We start from the raw sequence: 21,399 nt of genomic DNA on the forward strand, positions 1-21,399 counted from the left end.
CGGTCATTTTTGACCGGGAACACCACAAGTGTAATTTTTTTGCAATTTTGCACAAAATAAAAGCATTTAAAAGCAAACTTCCTGATTAAACATTAAAGGACACTAGTTTGAGAAACAGTGCAAATGTTCATAATTTTTTATCTCATATTGTGAAAATTATTCATAAAAATGCTTTTTTTCACTCAAAAAACGAGGTACCTACTCTCCGATAAACGAGGACTACGATTAATCAGATGCAAATAGAAACACAAAACCAGTCCTAAATGAAAGAAAACGAGTTGACAAAAACAATGAATCCAATATTTGGTGATAATATAGCAAAATGAGAGATTTATAAGCAAATGTTTGGAGTCGGGTCATTTTTGACCGGGAACACCACAAGTGTAATTTTTTTGCAATTTTGCACAAAATAAAAGCATTTAAAAGCAAACTTCCTGATTAAACATTAAAGGACACTAGTTTGAGAAACAGTGCAAATGTTCATAATTTTTTATCTCATATTGTGAAAATTATTCATAAAAATGCTTTTTTTCACTCAAAAAACGAGGTACCTACTCTCCGATAAACGAGGACTACGATTAATCAGATGCAAATAGAAACACAAAACCAGTCCTAAATGAAAGAAAACGAGTTGACAAAAACAATGAATCCAATATTTGGTGATAATATAGCAAAATGAGAGATTTATAAGCAAATGTTTGGAGTCCGGTCATTTTTGACCCGGAACACCACAAGTGTGACTTTTTGCAATTTTGTACAAAATAAAAGCATTTTAAAGCAAACTTCCTGATTAAACATTAAAGCACACTTGTGTGATGAACAGTACAGGTTTTTTTTTACATTTTTTGTCTAATATTGTGAAAATTATTCATAAAAAATGCTTTTTCACTCAAAAAACAAAGTACCTACTTTCAGATAAACGAGGTCTACAATTACTCAGATGCAAATAGAAACACAAAACCAGTCCTAAATGAAAGAAAACAAGTTGACAAAAAGATTGAATCAAATATTTGGTGATAATATTTGGCAAAATAAAAGTTTCTAAGCAATTGTTTGGAGTCCGGTCATTTTTGACCGGGAACACCACAAGTGTAATTTTTTTGCAATTTTGCACAAAATAAAAGCATTTAAAAGCAAACTTCCTGATTAAACATTAAAGGACACTAGTTTGAGAAACAGTGCAAATGTTCATAATTTATCTCATATTGTGAAAATTATTCATAAAAAATGCTTTTTCACTCAAAAAACAAAGTACCTACTTTCAGATAAACGAGGTCTACAATTACTCAGATGCAAATAGAAACACAAAACCAGTCCTAAATGAAAGAAAACAAGTTGACAAAAACAATGAATCCAATATTTGGTGATAATATAGCAAAATGAGAGATTTATAAGCAAATGTTTGGAGTCGGGTCATTTTTGACCCAGAACACCACAAGTGTGACTTTTTGCAATTTTTTACAAAATAAAAGCATTTTAAAGCAAACCTCCTGATTAAACATTAAAGCACACTTGTGTGATGAACAGTGCAATTTTTTTTTTTTACTTTTTGTCTAATATTGTGAAAATTATTCATAAAAAATGCTTTTTCACTCAAAAAACAAAGTACCTACTTTCAGATAAACGAGGTCTACAATTACTCAGATGCAAATAGAAACACAAAACCAGTCCTAAATGAAAAAAATACAATTTGACAAAAAGAATGAATCCAATATTTGGTGATAATATATCAAAATGAAAGATTTATGAGCAATTGTTTGAAGAACACCACAAGTGTGACTAGGTAAAATAAAACCAACAAAAAATATTGACTTTTTTTTCAATTTATGAGGAGTACTTATACCCTGTGTGAACAAAGACAGGAAGTTTGAGTCCAATGCAATAATGTTAACTAGTATTTTCGGGTAAAAGAAAATCTTTTCTGGGTCAATTTGAGCCAAAAAGGAATAGTTCACTCAAAAAATGAAAATGTACTAAAAATGAACTCACCCTTAGGGCTTCAAAATGGGAGCAGATTTGGAGAACTGTAACATAACATCACTTGCTCACCAATAGATCCACTGCAGTGAATGGGTGCCATCAGAATGATGTTTGTAAGAAACAAATCCATCATTAAGACATTAGTTTTTACTTTATGAACAGCAGCATCTGCCACAGTGCACATTTTTAAGCCACAGCTCTGCTTCAACATTTATGTACACTGTTTAAAAGTGAACATGAGTGTCACCCATACAGTGCATCATTTATTATCCAGATGATCTAATTCAGCAGCAACAAACACACAGAGGCAAGCAACTGAACATCAGCATGTTTTTTTCTGACTCAGGCTGAGGCTAATTGGTTGGCTTTTCTCCAGCAGCTTCTGTTCGCCTACACACTCCGTTTGCTATAAGGACTAAACTCAAAGTTATACTGCGGTCAAGGATTTCATCTGCTCAGATTTAAGATTCCAATGGAAAAGAGTCTTTAATTAAGCAGATACACTACCAGTCAAAATCTTCTTGATTTTTAATGTTTTTTAAAGAAGTCGCTCCTGCTCACCAAGCCTGCATTTATAATATTTTTGCTATTTAAAATTACTGTTTTCTATTTAAATAAATTTAAAAATGAAATTTATTCCTGTGATTTCAAAGCTGAATTTTTAGCATCATTACTCCAGTCACATGATCCTTCAGAAATCATTCTAATATTCTGATTTGCTGCTCAAAAAACATTTATTTGTATTATGATGTTGAAAACAGCCGAGTAGATTTTTTTCAGGTTTCTTTGATGAATAAAAAGTTCAAAAGAACAGCATTTATCTGAAATAGAAATCTTTTGTAACATTATAAATGTCTTCATAATGTTTTAATCAATTCCTTACTAAATAAAAGTATTCAATTTCTATCATTTCTTTCCTCCCCCCAAAAATATACTTATTCCAAGCTTTTATAATAAGTTAATAATAATAATACGTTTTATTTGTATAGCGCCTTTTCAGTGCTTTTGACCAACAATATTGTATAATGTTTACAAAAGCTTTTTATTTCAGATAAATGCGGGTCTTTGGATCTTTCTATTCATCAAAGAATCCTGAAAAAATGTACTCAACTGTTTAATACTCTATAATAATAAATGTTTCTTGAACAGTAAATCCGCATATTAGAATCATTTCAGAAGGATCATTAGACACTGAAGACTGGAGTAATGATGCTGAAAATCTAGCTTTGATCACAGGAATAAATTACATTTTTAATAAACATATTCAATTAAAAAACTTTTTTAAATAGTAAAAATATTTTAAAATTTGACTGTTTTGGTTAAAAAAATCTTCTGTTCAAAAACTTTCGACTGTTAGTCAAAGCATAGATTTGTGCATCATGTAGGCCTTCTAAAATCAAGATTTAATTTAATATTAATGTAAAATACTCTATACTGTAATGCACTCTTTTCACATTTCTGGGGTTTTTAGACGCAGAAGTCATCATAGTTGGGTAAACTTCTATAGTGTACACATTCCCATTTGCTCCAACAGCAAAAGAAAAAATCCACAATACTGTTTCTATGATTTTCCCAGAAATGGCAACAGAATTTTCCACAATTCCCTAAAACACTCACAAAGCAGCGTTAACTAGTTTTCTGTAATTTGATGGCAAGGTATTATAATGTTATAATTGTACATTACATTTTTTTTAAATGGGAAAAAATATTACTTTTCTATTTGAACATAACATTTAATATTCAGTGTTTTTTCCCAGGTTCAGTATTTTTCAATAATTAAAGTGGGCAGTTTTCAGAAACATGTCGTCATCGAGTTATCCAGCAGACTCTAGCCAAAATAAATGCTAAAATAGGAAATACTCAGTGTCCCATTGGCAGAGGACATGGCTGTATTCCTAAACACTGTCTGTTTGATTGCTGTTGGAAAGCCTTGAGTCGATTTCCTCTATCAGGCTTCTTTGAATTCCTGCCCTGGCCCTCAAGGAACTCGCTGCAACCCTGGGTTGCTTTTGAAACTGTTTATAAAGGGTTGGGCTGAACTCTTTTGTAACATATGTTAAAAAAGTTGTGAAAATAAATATATTTAAACGCACCTGTCTGCCCCATGGGTGTGTCTTTTGGCAAACACTTAGCTGTAACAATCAGTGAACTCGGTATGGGGTAATAAACTGTTGGGCGTTTCCAGTTCCAGTGTTTCTTTGATCAACATCAAGTCAGAGTTAGTAAGATCTCCTCCTACCTGAAACAACTCCTGAAACAGCTTCTTGAGCAAGAAAAAATGATAAGATGGCACTTAATTTCATCAGGAAGTTTGATTGATTAAAGATAACAAGGGAACATAAATTAAAAAAAAAGTTATGCACTGTAATATTTCATAAAAAATAACAATTGTCCATTTTGATCTTATAGATCTCTTGACTTTAAAGTCCCCCTGAAATCAAAATGAAAGTTTTTTGGCTTTTAGTATGAATATATTAGCCTTAAGATTATCTATAGTCTAGTGTGCTTCAAAACAACGACAAAATTCGCGTTTACAAGATATGGGCATTCAAAACTTACAGTCTCGTCACTTCCGCCAATATGAATCAAGGATTTGGATGATATCACCGTGCACTTCAGTTTCTCATCAAACGCTCTGTCCAATCAAATGCTCTCTAGAGTGTCCCGCCCCCTACACAGAGACGCGGAGCAGATCATAAGCGCTCATATGTGCGGTCGGCATGTATTAAACTACACAGCCTCAGCATGATAATGATCACTATTTCGTTTTAGCAAGTTTCATATTGAATTTGTGGGGTAATTTATTAGTCTGTGGCGGTCATAAGCTTACAAATGCGGCTTTACCGAGCTCAACATTACCGAGCAGATAGAAATGGAACACTATTGGCTATTCAAAATAAGTGGGCGTGGCTGGGCGATATGTTTTTGTTTCAGTTAAAAGCACGTAAACGCATAGAATAACGCTGCGTGTTTCAAGGCACTTCAGTGGACCTTTAAAGTCAGTGACGTCTGCACTAGTTTGTGTGTGTAATAAGTACACCTGAGAGAAGAACTACACACAGTAACTATAGCAAATATTTGATCATGTTCAGAATGGATCACTAGTGTACCCAGCAACCAGTGTACACTGAATACGTCCTAGTACCTACTATAATATGTTTTAAAGCATAATATTTCAAACAACAGTATGCATACTATATTGTTGTCACATGACCTTGATACTGCATGACCTGTTTAATTAATGCATCAGTTTAATTGCTTCTGGTGTCTTATTTAGCATTTTGAGAAATTTTATTTTTGAAATTGCATTTCAGACATTTTAATTGCATTTTCAAAAATGTTGGTGGATATAACTTATGTTTCATTTATCAAATTGGAAATTAAAGGTTACTGTAAGCTGAGGCCAGTGCATTGTGGGATGCAGTACCCACCACTGAATACTTTGCTGTATGTACACTGAATGCTTTTCTTACTTAGATTTTTTTTTTTTTACTTGTTTCCAGCCAAAATATCTAAAAATTCTTAAATTATGAAGGATTTTCTATGTATTAATACAGTTGAGGTCAAAAGTTTACATACACCTTGCAGAATCTGCAAAATGTTAATTATTTTAGCAAAAAAAAGAGGGATCATACAAATTGCATATTATTTTTTATTTAGTACTGACCTGGATAAGATATGTCACATAAAATAATTTATCAAAATGACCCTGTTCAAAAGTTTACATCCCCTTGATTCTTAATACTGTGTTGTTCCCTGAATTATTTTTTTGTGTATTTTTTTTAGTGATGTCCCTTGTTTGTCCTGAACAGTTAAACTGCCTGCTGTTTTTCAGAAAGATCCTTCAGGTCCCACAGATTCTTTGGTTTTTGAGCATTTTTGTGTATTTGAACCCTTTCCAACAATAACTGTATGATTTTGAGAACCATCATTTCACACTGAGGACAACTGAGGGACTCATATGCAACTATTACAGAAGGTTCAATCGCTATTTTGTCTTCTGGGAAACATGTACGTATCTTCTGTCGCTCCTGAAGGGCAGTACTAAATGAAAAAAATATGATATTTAGGCAAAATAAGAAAAATGTACACATCTTCATTCTGTTCAAAAGTTTACACCCCTGGCTCTTAATGCATTGTTTTTTCCTTCTGAAGCATCAGTGAAAGTTTGAACCTTCTGTAATAGTTGCATATGAGTCCCTCAGTTGTCCTCGGTGTGAAAAGATGAATCTCAAAATCATACAGTCATTAATAGGTTCAAATACACAAAAATGCTGAAAAAACTGAAAATTTGTTGGACCTGAAGGATTTGAATAACAGCGGGCAGTTTAACTGTTCAGGACAAACAAGGGACTCATGAACAACTATCACTAAACACAGCTGTGGATCATTCAGGTAACAACACAATATTAAGAATCAAGAGCATGTAAACTTTTGAACAGGGTCATTTTTATAAACTCAACTATTATTTTCTCTTGTGGACTGTATGTAAACATCTTTTATCTGAAATATCTTATTCAGGTCAGTACTAAATAAAAAATTACATGCATTTTGTATGATCCCTCTTATTTTAGTAAAATAATTAACATTTAGCTCTGCAAGGTGTATGTAAACTTTTGACCTCAACTGTATATTATGTAATAAAATGAGGGATAAAATGTATTTCACTTCTCCGTGCCACTCTGAACAGAGGAATAAACATCCTGTTCGGTGGTTGATATTTAATTCACATTAACAAGCTAACATCACATGCTGCCAGTTCTGTTGCTGTTTTAAGCGATTAACAGACAATTAACCTCCTGAACTAAAGCTGCTAATAACTGGCCTGCAGTCTGGACAGTGAATAGTCACATCAGGTGGTCAAATAGCATACGGAGGTAGCGTGATCTTTGGACACAACGCCAGTGCATTCTTGATCTAAAATTGGATTGGGGATAACAAAAAATACCTAAAGGTCAAGAGCAGGTTGTTTAGGACACGGTAAAAAGGTGTAAAGGTCCCTGCGGAGCATTAATGGAAACAACACATGCAGACGCACCTGCAACTCCGTGTTTCAGTCATCAGAGTCAGCATTGATCTCTGGCACACTGCCATTACATAAACTGACACAATGTGATTATGACTAACATGCAGCAGCCCTTCAGGATTGAATCTAATGTAATTAGTGGTGCTTGCTAAGGGAAGCATTACGATAACTGTTGCTCATATGGAATTAGAGGTCTGAAGGAGAAGTTCACATCCAGAACAAAAAATTTCAGATAATTTACTCACCCCCTTGTCATCCACGATGTTCATGTCTTTCTTTTTTCAGTCGTAAAAAATTTGCTTTTTGAGGAAAACATTTCAGGATTTCTCTCCATATAGTGGACTTCTATGGAGCCCCCAAGATTGAACTTCCAAAATGCAGCTTTAAAGGGCTCTAAACAATCCCGGCCAATGAAAGAAGGGTCTTATCTATTGAAACGATTGGTTATCTTCTAAAAAAAATTGGGGAAAAAAAAAGTGTCTAGCTCTGTGTGAACTCTTTGTATTCCAGTTCAAGACAGTTAAGGTAGGTCGAAAAACTCTCATCTCAAAACGTTTTCTTCCAACATCTAAATCGTCCTACATCGCTGCAGAAGTACTGACCCAGTGTTTACAAAGTGAACGTGCAAAGAAGATTAAACGCCCTTTACAAAATGGTAAAACAGCGATGTAGGGTGATTTTGAAGTTGGAGAAAAAGTAGGTTTTGGGGTTTTTCAACCTACCCTAACTGTCTTGAACCACAATACACAGAGTATGCACAGAGCTAGACAAGACGAGTGTTTGAGGTTAAAAGTATATAAATTGTAATCTTTTTAAAAAAAATAACTGATCGTTTTGCTAGATAAGACCCTTCTTCCTTGGCTGGAATTGTTTAGAGCCCTTTGAAGCTGCATTAAAAATGCATTTTGGAAGTTCAAACTCGGGGGCACCATAGAAGTCCATTATATAGAGAGAAATCCTGAAATGTTTTCCTCTTTACGACTAAAGAAAGAAAGACATGAACATCTTGGATGACAAGGGGGTGAGTAAATTATCTGTAAACTTTTGTTCTGCAGTGAACTTCTTCTTTAAAGTAAGTATTACATTTTGTGTGTAACTCACTGCAAAAAAATGCTTTTCTTATTTAGATTATATGTCTTGTTTCCAGCCAAAATATCTAAAAATTCTTAAATCAAGAAGGATTTTCTAGACAAGTAAAAATTATTGTCGTTTTCAGAAAAAAGTCAAAATTAAGTACGTTTTTTCTTGAAACAATTAAAATAATCTGCCAATAGGGAAAAGAATTATAATCTTGCTTTCTGTTTGAAATAAGATTTTTTTGCTTACACCATTGGCAGATTATTTTGCTTATTCTAAGCAAAAACTCACTTAATTTTGACTTGTTTTTTCTGTAAACAAGACAATTTTTAATTGTCTAGAAAATCCTTTTTGATTTAAGAATTTTTAGATATTTCGGCTGGAAACAAGACAAAAAATCTAAGTAAGAAAAGCATTTCACTCAACCCAAACTCAGTACATACAAGATCCAACTTGACCAAATGTAAATGCATTTTGTGTTTGTTTAGGCTATATTAATAGATTTGTATAGAGTACAAGAATAGTGATTGAATCCATTTTGTAGAAACTCTACAAACTCTCTTACATGAGTGAAACCAAATCAAAAAGTGATATGATCAATCAAGAATAGTGAGTACGTGTAAATAGGCCCATTGAGACTTGGCTTTTTTGGCCACCCAAAATACCCTGGCAACCTCTGAGAACACCTTATCAACTGTATACACCTACAATTGTTGCTGCACAGGAAACACTGCTCATATTTTCTCCACAAAGAATTTTTGTGTGTATGTGTGTGAAGTATTAAGGAATTTCAATGTTATTCCTATTTCAAATATTCCTATTTGTCTTATGTATAGAGTTAATGTACATCCGGATGCATGATATGGTTCTTCATTGTGTTTATGTTTAACTGGCATTCTCTGGAGTCCAATTAAATCATGTGTAACCATACGTTACAAGAGTGTGACAGATACACTTGGGGTTGATGGGTTCAATGTAGGATTCACAGTAAAGCTCTGCATGTTGCATTCATGCAAAAAGCACATTTTCCACATTTCCTCTAAATATCATAGGAAATAATACCAAACGTTTTGGGAAAGGAGAGGCTTTATAGCTGAATATGTTTCAGTCAACACAGAAATTGTGGCCTCAGTTTTTCTCAGTGGTGTGTCAATGGAAAATATATTCTCTTATCCTAATTGTCAGAGCCAGTTTGTCTGCTCCAACTGCCAATACCAAGACAGCCGGTGATATCTACAGCAAGTGCTAGAGCTGCCATGACTACAGTAAACATACAAGCAAAATACATCACTCTCAGCTCCTGGTAAACAGTCAGGGGTAAATTTACTAACAGTTGCATCCTAAACAATAACTAAAAACATGCATCTTATTTACTAACCATCTGGAAAACCAGTTTATCCAGGTGCTAAATGCACTGAAATACAGTTGTGGTCAAACGTTCACATACACCTTGCAGAATCTGCAAAATGTTAATTATTTTAAATAAGAGGGATCTTACAAAATGTGTGTTACTTTTTATGTAGTACTGACCTCAATACGACATTTCAAATAAAAGACGTTTACATATAGTCCACAAGAAAAAAATATAGCTGAATTTATAAAAATTACCCTGTTCAAAAGTTTACATACGCTGGTTTCTAAATACTTGATTTTTGTTTGTTTGTTTTGTTTAGTGATTGTTCATGAATCCCTTGAACAGTTAAACTGCCTGCTTATTTTCTGAAAAATCCTTCAGGTCCCACAATTTATTTGTTTTTTCAGCATTTTTATGTATTTAAACCCTTTCCAACAATGACTATATGATTTTGAGATCCATCTTTTCACACTGAGGACAACTGAGGGACTCATATGCAACTATTACAGAAAGTTCAAACACACACTGATGCTCCAGAAGGAAACACACACATTAAGAGCCGGGGGTGAAAACTTTTGAACAGATTGAGGATGTCTACATTTTTCCTATTTTGCATAAATATATTTTTTTCATTTAGTACTGCCCTTCAGAAGCTACAGAAATTACTTGTTTCCCAGAAGACAAAATAAGTTAAATTTACCCCAATCTTCAAATTAATGCATTGTGTTTTCTTTTGGAGCATCAGTGAGTGTTTGAACCTTCTGTAATAGTTGCATATGAGTCCCTCAGTTGTCCTCAGTATGAAAAGATGGATCTCAAAATTATACAGTCATTGTTGGAAAGGGTTCAAATGCACACAAATGCTGGAAAACCACAGAATTTGTGGGACCTGAAGGATTTTTCTGAAGAACAGCAGACAGTTTAACTGTTCAGGACAAACAAGGGACTCAACCAAATCACTAAACCAAAAAAAAAAAAAAAAGTTGTGGATCATAAACTTTTGAACAGGGTCATTTTTATAAATTCAACTATTATTTTGTCTTGTGGACTATATGTAAACATCTTTTATGTGAAATATCTTATTCAGGTCAGGACTAAATAAACGATAACATGCATTTTGTATGATCCCTCTTATTTTGGTCAAATAATTAACATTTTGCAGATTCTGCAAGGTGTATGTAAACTTTTGACCTCAACTTTTGCAATGCAAAATGGAAGCTTGTTTCTGTCACAAGATAAAAAATAAAAGACAATTTTATGACTTTCTATCTCACAGTTCAGACTTTCCCCCCCACAATTCTGTCTTTTCAACTCGGAATTGCAAGAAAAAATATCAGAATTATATCTCACAATTCAGATTTTAGATTTCACAATTCTGTGATTTTTAGAATTTTAGGAAAAACGTCTGAATTGTGATATAAAAAGTCGCAATTACCTTTTTTATTTTTTCATCCCATGAAATGGGAAATCGGCTTGTGTATGTTCTAGCAATCGCATCAGAAATAAGTTATTAAAAGAGCACTAAAACTAGGTATATACTATATCAAGACATGCAATGAAGATGATTCAAATCATTTAAAAGAGAAAAGAACACATTTTTCAATTTTAATTACTAACAAACAAAAACCTTACAGTATGCTTACTGAAAGAAAAAAAATCATTAGTGGACATTATTGCAAGGAAAAAAAATATTTGATTTCAAACCAGTTTTCCTTTTTCACAATCTAAACAAATACAGATTGGTAAAAATCAAGTCCTGTCCTCTTTTTATGGTTCTTAAAATGTTGTTTCCAGCACTTTCTCACTCCCAACTCATTCAGGACACCTTGGCATCACTTTTTATGACATATTACTCTACCAGTCACGTTTTTGAACAGTAAGATTTTTTTATGTTTTTAAAAAAGTCTTTTCTGCTCATCTAGCCTGCATTTGTTTGATCTAAAGTACCATTTACCATTTAAAATAACTGTTTTCTATTTAAATATATTTTAAAATGTAATTTATTCTTGTGATTTCAAAGCTAACTTTTTAGCATCATTACTCCAGTCTTCAGTGTCACACGATCTTTCAGAAATCATTCTAATATTCTGATTTACTGCTCAAAAAACATTTATAATTATTAAGTTGAAAACAGCTGAGTATTTGATCAATTTAAAGCATCCTTGCTAAATAAAGGTATTATTTTCTATAATTTGATGGGTATAATGTTACAAGAGCTTTTTATTTCAGATAAATGCTGATCTTTGGATCTTTCTATTCATCAAAGAATCCTGAAACTCAACTTTTTTAAATACTGAAAATAAAAAATGTTTCTTGAACAGCAAATCAGCATATCAGAATGAATTCTGAACCATGTGACACTGAAGACTGGAGTAATGATGCTGAAAATGTAACTTTGATCACAGAAATAAATTACATTTTTAAATATATTCAAATAGAAAGCAGTTATTTTAAATAGTAAAATATTTCACAATATTACTGCTGTATTTTGGATCAAATAAATGCAGACTTGGTGATAATAATGGTATGGCTTTGTTGATGTCAAAGTGCAATAAGAGTGACCAACACACAGACATTAGAGCAATTGTACTTGTACCCACCAAACCAAGGTCATAAACAAATCAAAGCATCATGTCTGAACTAGTATGAACTGATTTTGCCTCAACCCACATCAATAGCAGCGGGGTGAGAGATGGCACACATCCACCAGCCCAATTATTTAATGACCTGTTGGCTTTAGGATCTCACCCAGTTTTAATGCAACGGGCCACTGTTAATGCAAACGTGAAATATAATTAAGCCATAATTCTAACATGAGAACTGAGTAATGAAACGAACACAATTAATGCTCATAAGCCATGGCTCAAACTCCTGCTGTAAAATTGAAAATGCACGCTCCATTTACCAACTAATGATCTTCTATAATCTTCTTCATGTCCTTATTATCATTCCACACTTGGTCCTGCAAAGTGGGAAAACTGCTAGACTTTGAATCCAGGCAAAAACGCACAGCATTTACATTATTTAAATACTTAACAACCTTATATATAAGTCATTTCAAGACCTTGACAATCAGAGAAGGAAACATTATATGTTCCTAAGGGAAAAAGGCTTACAGAAGGAAAATGCATTGTCTCTTCCAAGTACTTCCTTGGGAAAGGAGTGTCCCGTTCCGATACACCGTGACCTCTCTAAGAGCACTCGAATAATGTGCCTGATTTCCTTATGCACTCTGTCTCATTCGAGCACAGCACAATGGTCAATCACTGAATATATGCACAGTGTACCTCCAAATAAAGAGATATTTGGCCAGCAGTGATTAAATGGGCAGATATATGACTCAGATGAGAAGCAGCATTACACATTGTAATGGACTAAATGGTTCAAACACAGTTAAATATTTTTCCCTCATCGTTTTATATAACAGGATTGGACAGATGGTGTCCAGATAACAGCAGTCTTACATCACATCGCACCAGACTACCGCTTTCATCACCACATAAAACAGCATAAATAAATAATACAAAGCCGTTAAAGGTCCAAAGCTGACAAGACATGAGTACTGATCAAACTATATGAGGGAAACCCTTTGGCTATGTTCACAATAGGCAATTGCATACTGCCTGAGATATATTTTAATATTGTAAAACAGCATGCAGTAGTTAGTCTGAATCAATAGGATTCAATAGGACAGTTTTTCAGCAGATCTATAAGATTTGAGTCAAAATTTAAATTATTCCTATTTATGTATTCAATATCATTATATCATTGTATAGTGATTTTAATTGAATGGTTGGTATCTTGCAGTTAAAGGCTGATATTATACAGAGATCACACAAAAGTGATATTAAAACACATCCTAGGATTATTAATATTAAGAAATGTGCACTGTGCAAGAAAGAAATACTCCAAATAAAGTTTAATTACAATTTTATATCAGTCTTAAATGATATGCCAATTAATTGATGGATTTGAAGTATACTTGACATGAATTAAATGTATTTTAAATAAATTATGGCATAGTGTTTTTTTAACTAGGGGTCTTTTTTTGGGTACAGAGTGAATGCATTTCACAAATGCATCTCAAAAATGTTGAGTTTTTTTCTTCCTCTTAAATATCGTAAACATAAAATGTACTAGCTACTATTTTTGGTTTGAAATGTTGAAAAAAGTTTATTTTAATGCCAGGTTCCACTGTGACCATTTTTAGCCCATTTACTGTAGTGGGACAACATGCCCCACTATGTTGAACTGTACATTAACTGGAAAAGTGGAAGTTACAAAGTGCACATTTAAAAAGTATACTTAAGTGTGTTAGGAAACATAGTCATAGTCAAAAGTTTTTGGACAGTAAGATTTTTAATGTTTTTTTAGAAAGTCTCTTCTGCTCACCAAGCCTGCATTTATTTGATCAAAAAAATACAGCAAAAACAGTAATATTGTGAAATATTTTTACTTTTTCAAATAACTGCTTTCTATTTGAATATATTTTAAAATGTAATTTATTCCTGTGATCAAAGCTACATTTTTCACAAAATATTTCTTTTTCAGATTGTTTTATTAACATTATCAATATTTAAAACAAAATTGGATTCTTTTATGAATATAAAGATCCAAAGATCAGCATATTTAAAAGCTGGGAGTCAGTATAGATATTTTTTTATAGAAATTAATACTTTTATTTTGCAAGGATGCTTTTAAACTGATCAAAAGTGATGATAAAGACATTTATAATGTCACAAAATATTTCTATTTCAGATTTTTTTTAATTATTATTATCAATATTTAAAACTAAATCAGGATTCTTTGATGAATATAAAGATCAAAGATCAGCATATTTAAAAGCTTGGAGTCAGTATATTTTTTTATAGAAATTAATACTTTTATTTTGCAAGGATGCTTTAAATTGATCAAAAGCGATGATAAAGACATTTATAATGTCACAAAATATTTATTTTTCAGGTGAATGCTGTTCTTTAGAACGCTCTACTAAATTTTACTCAGCTGTTTTCAACATAATAATAATAATTGTTTTTTTGAGCAGCAAATCAGAATATTAAAATGATTTCTGAAGGATCATGTGACTGGAGTAACAATGCTAAAAATTTAGTTTTGAAATCACAGAAAACCTTAGTAAAATATTTCAAAATTGTTCTGTTTTTACTATCCATTATTGATCAAATAAATGCAGGCTTGGTGAGCAGAAGAGATTTCTTTAAAAAAAAAAAACTGTCCAAAAAACTTTTGACTGGTAACGTAGTGTGTCCTAAAGTACATTTTTCAAACATGCTTTTAAGGTTTGAAGTAGCCTACACTACACTTTCAATACAATTCCAATACAATTAAGCACATTTCTTTTTCACAAGAAGATGTTTATCAAACCTAGTGAGCTGCATGCCTACCTAGACAGTATTTTTTTGTCTTTCCGTTCACAACACGCAATCGTAGACTACTAGTTCAACTGACGCGCCGATATGCCCTAACTTTTCCAGTCAAGAAGCCCAGTACCCTACGGTTTGAAACACAGCCACCATATTGAGTCGCTGCTCTGTGTCTCTGATTTGCTGTCCAAGAAACATTTTTTATATTAATATTTAAAAAGGTTGAGTTTCAGGATTCTTTGATGAATAGAAAAATCCAAAGATCAGCATATATCTGAAATAAAAAGCTTTTGTAACATACACTGTACCATTCAAACGCTTGGAGTCAGTGTAATTTATTTATTTATTTTGGGAAAGAAATAACTGAAAATAATACTTTTATTTAGTAAGGATGCTTTAAATTGATCAAAAGTGATTATAAAGACATTTATAATGTCACAAAATATTTCAGATAAATGCTGTTCTTCAGAACTTTCTATTCATCAAAAAAAAATTGTTTCTGAAGGATCATGTGACTGGAGTAATATTGCTAAAAATTCAGCTTTGAAATCACAGGAATAAACTGCATTTTAAAATATATTCAAATAGAAAATAGCTATTTTAAAAAATGTTTTACTTTGGCTCAAATAAATGCAGACTTGGTGAGCAGAAGAGACTTCTTTAAAAACATTAAAAAACTTTTGACTTTAAATTTAATTAAAATAATTTAACTACTTTAGTTAACATGAACTAACAATTAACACTTTTGCAGCATTTATTAAAAATCTTACTGTCCAAAAACCTTTGACTGGTAGTGTATCTTAAAGTAAAGGTTTGAAGTAGCCTACATTCAATACAATTCCAATACAATTAAGCACTTCTTTTTCACAAGATGTTTATTAATTCTGCTGAGCTGTATGCCTACCTAGATAGTATTTTTGTCTTTCCGTTTACAACGTGCAATCGTAGTCTACTAGTTCAACTGACGGGCCGATATGCCCTAAAATTGCAGTGAAGAAGCCTAGTACGGTTTGAAACACAGCCACCGAAATGAGTCGCTGCTCTGATTTGCTGTTCAAGAAACATTTTTTTATAAGGTATTAAAAGGTTGAGTTTCAGGATTCTTTGAAGAATAGAAAGATCCAAAGATCAGCATTTATCTAAAATAAAAAAGCTTTTGTAACATACACTGTACCATTCAAACGCTTGGAGTCAGTGTAATTTATTTTTTTATTTTGGGAAAGAAATTATTGAAAATAATATTTTTTATTTAGTAAGGATGCTTTAAATGATCAAAAGTGATTATAAAGACATTCATAATGTCACAAAATATTTCTATTTCAGATAAATGCTGTTCTTCAGAACTTTCTATTCATCAAAAAAAAAAAATCTACTCAGCTGTTTTCAACATAATAATAATAATAATAATAATAATAATAATAATAATAACAATAAGTGTTCAGCGGATCAGAATATTAGAAACATTTCTGAAGGATCGTGTGACTGGAATAATGATGCTAAAAATGTAGCTTTGAAATCACAGAAAACAGTTACTTCAAATAGTAAAAATATTTCAAAATGTTGCTGTTTTTACTGTACTCTATTGATCAAATAAATGCAGACTTTGTGAGTTTTTTTTTTTTAAATATATTAAAAACCTTACTGTCCAAAAACCTGGAAACTTTTGACTGGTAGTGTGTCTTAAAGCACATTTTTTAAACATACTTTTAAGATTTGAAGTAGCCTACGCTACACTTTCAATACAATTAAGCGCACTTCTTTTTCACAAGATGTTTATCAAACCTAGTGAGCTGTATGCCTACCTAGACGGTATTTTTGTCTTTCCGTTTACAACATGCAATCGTAGTCTACTAGTTCAACTGACGCGCCGATATGCCCTAAAATTGCAGTGAAGAAGCCTAGTACGGTTTGAAACACAGCCACCATATTGAGTCGCTGCTCTGATTTGCTGTTCAAGAAAATTTTTTTTATAAGGTATTAAAAGGTTGAGTTTCAGGATTCTTTGAAGAATAGAACGATCCAAAGATCAGCATTTATCTAAAATAAAAAGCTTTTGTAACATACACTGTACCATTCAAACGCTTGGAGTCAGTGTAATTTATTTTTTTATTTTGGGAAAGAAATTATTGAAAATAATATTTTTATTTAGTAAGGATGCTTTAAATGATCAAAAGTGATTATAAAGACATTCATAATGTCACAAAATATTTCTATTTCAGATAAATGCTGTTCTTCAGAACTTTCTATTCATCAAAAAAAAAAAAACTACTCAGCTGTTTTCAACATAATAATAATAATAAGTGTTCAGCAAATCAGAATATTAGAAAAATTTCTGAAGGATCGTGTGACTGGAATACTGATGCTAAAAATGTAGCGTTGAAATCACAGAAAACAGTTCAAAATGTTGCTGTTTTTACTGTACTCTATTGAAGAAATAAATGCAGACTTTGTGAGTTTTCTTTAAAAAATATATTAAAAGTCTTACTGTCCAAAAACTTGGAAACTTTTGACTGGTACTGTGTCTTAAAGCACATTTTTTAAACATACTTTTAAGATTTGAAGTAGCCTACACTACACTTTCAATACAATTAAGCGCACTTCTTTTTCACAAGAAGATGTTTATCAAACCTAGTGAGCTGCATGCCTACCTAGACGGTATTTTTTGTCTTTCCGTTCACAACACGCAATCGTAGTCTACTAGTTCAACTGACGCGCCGATATGCCCTAAAATTCCAGTCAAGAAGCCCAGAAAGGTTTGAAACACAGCCACCGAAATGAGTCGCCGCTTCATGTCTCGACACAGCAGAGGAAAGTGTGAGAAAGCAGGAGAAACTCCTCCCTTCGACGTGCTGCACTGGGACAGATAGACTGCAGTACATACTGTATTGTAGAGGAGAGGCGGAGTTTCACCTCAGCATCGAAACCAGCTGAAAATTCAGGTGCCTGCATTCAGTCAGTCAGTCAACTCTTGTCAGTACTGCACATCGGACTACTGCACTTCTCACTACAGGATTACTAAAGAAACTAACTCAAGACAGAGTGAAAACAACATATTAAGTCATAAGAGAGAAGGTGCCTATGGTGTTATGTTTATAGAGCACATCTTTACCGGTGTGTTTTCGTGAGTCGTCTGACGCTTCCGCTTTTCCGTCCAGCAGTTTGACGAAGAAATTCAGCAGGAGTCAATAGGAATTTTTTGCTAACGTTACTGAGTTTCACTGAACGCTGAAAGGAGAAAAAAGGATTAGCAGTCATTTATTGTTCACGTGGTGAGTAGATGTCTCTTGTCATATCAGTACATTTTGTTTTGGTCAAACTTTCCTTCGCCATGTTTCATTCGCCAGTGCGCATGTGGCGGAAATACACCTGAATCAGGTAGACTCGCAACAAAGATAGCATTGCAGCTCGCGTTGCTGTTTACGTTTAGAGCCTTTATGTGATACATCGCTAAATGGTGCTTTTTAAGTGTTACTTTTAAAAACCGTAGCCTAGAGTGTAAGTGTAATGTTGTGACGCAGGTGTATGTGTAGTAGCTAATATTATATTTTTTTTATTAATTAGATTTAGTATAAACACCACTTGTTATTACTTTGGGTCTGAGTTTGCTTTGATGCATTATAATACTGTAAGATACTAAATAAAATAAAATAAAATAAAAGCTAGATTTATTAAATTGTCCCGACTCCCTACATTTGCTGTATTCTCATGAAATTGTAACATAATTACTCCATTGAGAAACACGTCTTACTGATGGCAGTTTCTAGAGTGAAACATTAAAACTAAAAAAAAGATAAATATCTTTAAATATAGGTATTAGAGAAGAATTATGTAGTACACTTACACCTTTAAACAAAAAATAATTTCTTAGTCAGTGTATTGTTTTAAGGCTGTTTAGATATTTTTAGTGAAAAACAAGGGAAAATCAAAGATATTACACTTGTATATAGAATTTATCATGAGTTCGTTTTTCTGACTGTTTACAAATTGTTGTTCTTTTTAAGCGTAGTTTATTGCTAAAAATCAAGATGAGGATTGTAAAAAAAAAAGTGTGACCCTGGACCACAAAGCCAGTCTTAAGTAGCATGGGTTTATTTGCAGCAGTAGACAACAATACATTGTATGGGTCAAAATTATAGATTTTTTTAAAAATGCCAAAAGTCATTAGGATATTAGATAAAGATCATGTTCCATAAAGATATTTTGTAAATTTCCTACTGTAAATGCATCAAAATGTAGTTTTTGATTAGTGATATGCATTGCTAAGAACATCATTTGGACAACTTTGAAGGCGATTTTCTCAATATTTTTGAATTTCAAATAATTGTATCTCAGCCAAATATTGTCCTATCAAAACAAACCATACATCAATCAAAAGCTTATTTATTTCGCTTGTATAAATCTCATATAACAATCTCATATAAATTTCCCCAAAATTTCCCTTGTGTATATATAAAATTCTATTTTTTGATTTTGTTTTGTTTTTTAAGCAACACACACACACACACACACACACACATACTGATTAAAAATGAATTCTCGTAGTGTAAATGAAAATGACAAATTAGTTCAACATTGTCTTTGTATGAAATTAATTTGTGAAATTACTCTGTTCTTCGGTAGTTAAAATAACAAATGAAAATGGATAAATGATCATATCAAGATTTCAGGATTTGTTGTAGCTGTGCTTTTTTCTGAGCATACCGATTTTAGAGGTTCAGAAGTTGTAGCAGAGATATTGCCTCTGGGAATGCAAATGTTATTCATTCGGTTCTTTGCAACAAACATTACAGCTGATTAAATTGGCTCCACGCACCTGCCAAAGCACTCTTCTCATTAAAGTTTGCTGCCTGTGCATTTCATTTGAACACCGTGCGATTGCAGAAGTTTGGCACTTGTGCATGAGGCTAGTTATGTCAGCTTTTCTTTGGCTCATTTAGTTAGACAAGAAAATCGCAGAACATTTGTATCCCCTCTGATCCCTCAGGATATTTGTGTGTTAATAGCATTTATACTTCAAAAATCTTAATTTGATTTAGTGTGGTGACTCCTAAGTCAAACTAAATAAATGATAGATATTTGTAGTGATCTAAAAAATCTGCTTGGAAAACATGCCTGTATTTGCTCTGCTACGTTTCTTCCCACACCAGTGAAATCGAGACGGCATGCGGCAGAACCGGCTGCGTCTTGCACTGTGGCTCTTCTCATCTGGGATCAGTTGAGTTTCCTAACTGCTCACAGATCTGTAGAACTCACTGACTTCAGATCAGTTCACATCTGCCAAGGTGTTTCTTTGCGGAAATGAATGGAATTGTTCAGGGAGGAGTTTCTTGGAATGGCCAGTTATGCAGAGCGAGGATGGAAACTGGGATGACTAGGTTTGAATATGTCCTGTAACTACTGCAACGCAATGCGCTAAGAGTTTTTGCATAGGCGTGTGCATGTTTGTGCGTGATCATGCATGTGTCTGTTTGTGCGAGCATAACGATGATGTCACATTTATGAATCATACGTGAAAGAACAACATTGTCAAATGAACATAACGTTCGAGGCTGTGTTTGGATTGTCTTTTTTGACACATACAACTCTTTCTTTAAAGGAATACCTTGATATACTAGTTCAAAATGAAAGGCCATCCAAGATGTAGTTGAATTTGTTTCTTTAATCAAACAGATTTGAAGAAATGCATTACATCACTTGCTCACCAATGTATCTTTTGGAGTGAATGGGTGCCGTCAGAATGAGAGTCTAAAAAGCTGATAAAAACATCACAATAATCCACTCCAGTCCTAAACACCACTCTAAACTTCTTGAGAAGTGAAAGGCTGTGAGTTTGTAAGAAGCAAATCATTAAGATGTTTTTAGCTTCAAATTACTACTTAAGCCAAAATAAAAAAACATTAAAATCCACCCACAATTTTGTTTTGTACTATTTTGATCTGTTTTGGATGTGTTTGACTTGTAAATGGTGCTTTATCTGTGCAGGTTTCTCTCATGATTCAGACAAGACTTCTGTTTCACTAGAGAAAGTAATATCATGGGTAGAGGAGTTGTATTTTAAATGGAATCAAGAGATTGGAGTTAAAAACGTCTTAATTATGAATTTGTTTCTTACAAACGCATCGTTTTTCATTTTACAAGATGTTAATTGATGGTCTGGAGTGGTGTGGGTTACTTGTGGACTATTGTGATGTTTTTATCAGCGGTTTGGACTCTCGTTCTGACGGCACCCATTCACTGCAGAGGATCCATTGGCAAGCAAGCCATTCTTTAATTTTTATGAGAGTTTATTTTCTCTGCAAACTTTTTTCATGCTTGTCAGGATGCTACTCATAAAGTAACTGACAGATGCTTATGTGTAAATCTTCCCAAAGTGGTAAGTCTAAACAGCTGATAAAAACATCACAATAATCCACTGCTGTCCAAAACACCACTCTAGTCCATCAATTAGCATCTTGTGAAGTGAAAACCTGTGAGTTTCTAAAAAACAAATTCATCATTAAGACTTTCAAACTTCAAATTGCTGCTTTCAGCTAAAATACAAAACATTAAAATCCACCCCCATATATGTTTTGAACTATTTA

At 33.0% G+C, this 21,399-nt stretch overlaps 1 protein-coding gene across 2 annotated transcripts in view; it reads left to right on the forward strand.

The window, feature by feature from the left end:
• Positions 1-17,764: 17,764 nt before the first annotated feature.
• Positions 17,765-21,399, forward strand: part of usp53a (ubiquitin specific peptidase 53a) — a 93,046-nt gene continuing 89,411 nt past the window's right edge. For both annotated transcript variants that reach the window (XM_073836824.1, XM_073836822.1), the window contains exon 1: positions 17,765-18,087. The gene's annotated coding sequence lies outside the window, so the exon portion shown is untranslated. The remainder of the gene's footprint in view (positions 18,088-21,399) is intronic.

Source organism: Garra rufa, chromosome 3 (genome assembly GCF_049309525.1).
Source record: "Garra rufa chromosome 3, GarRuf1.0, whole genome shotgun sequence".
Lineage (NCBI taxonomy): Eukaryota > Metazoa > Chordata > Actinopteri > Cypriniformes > Cyprinidae > Garra > Garra rufa.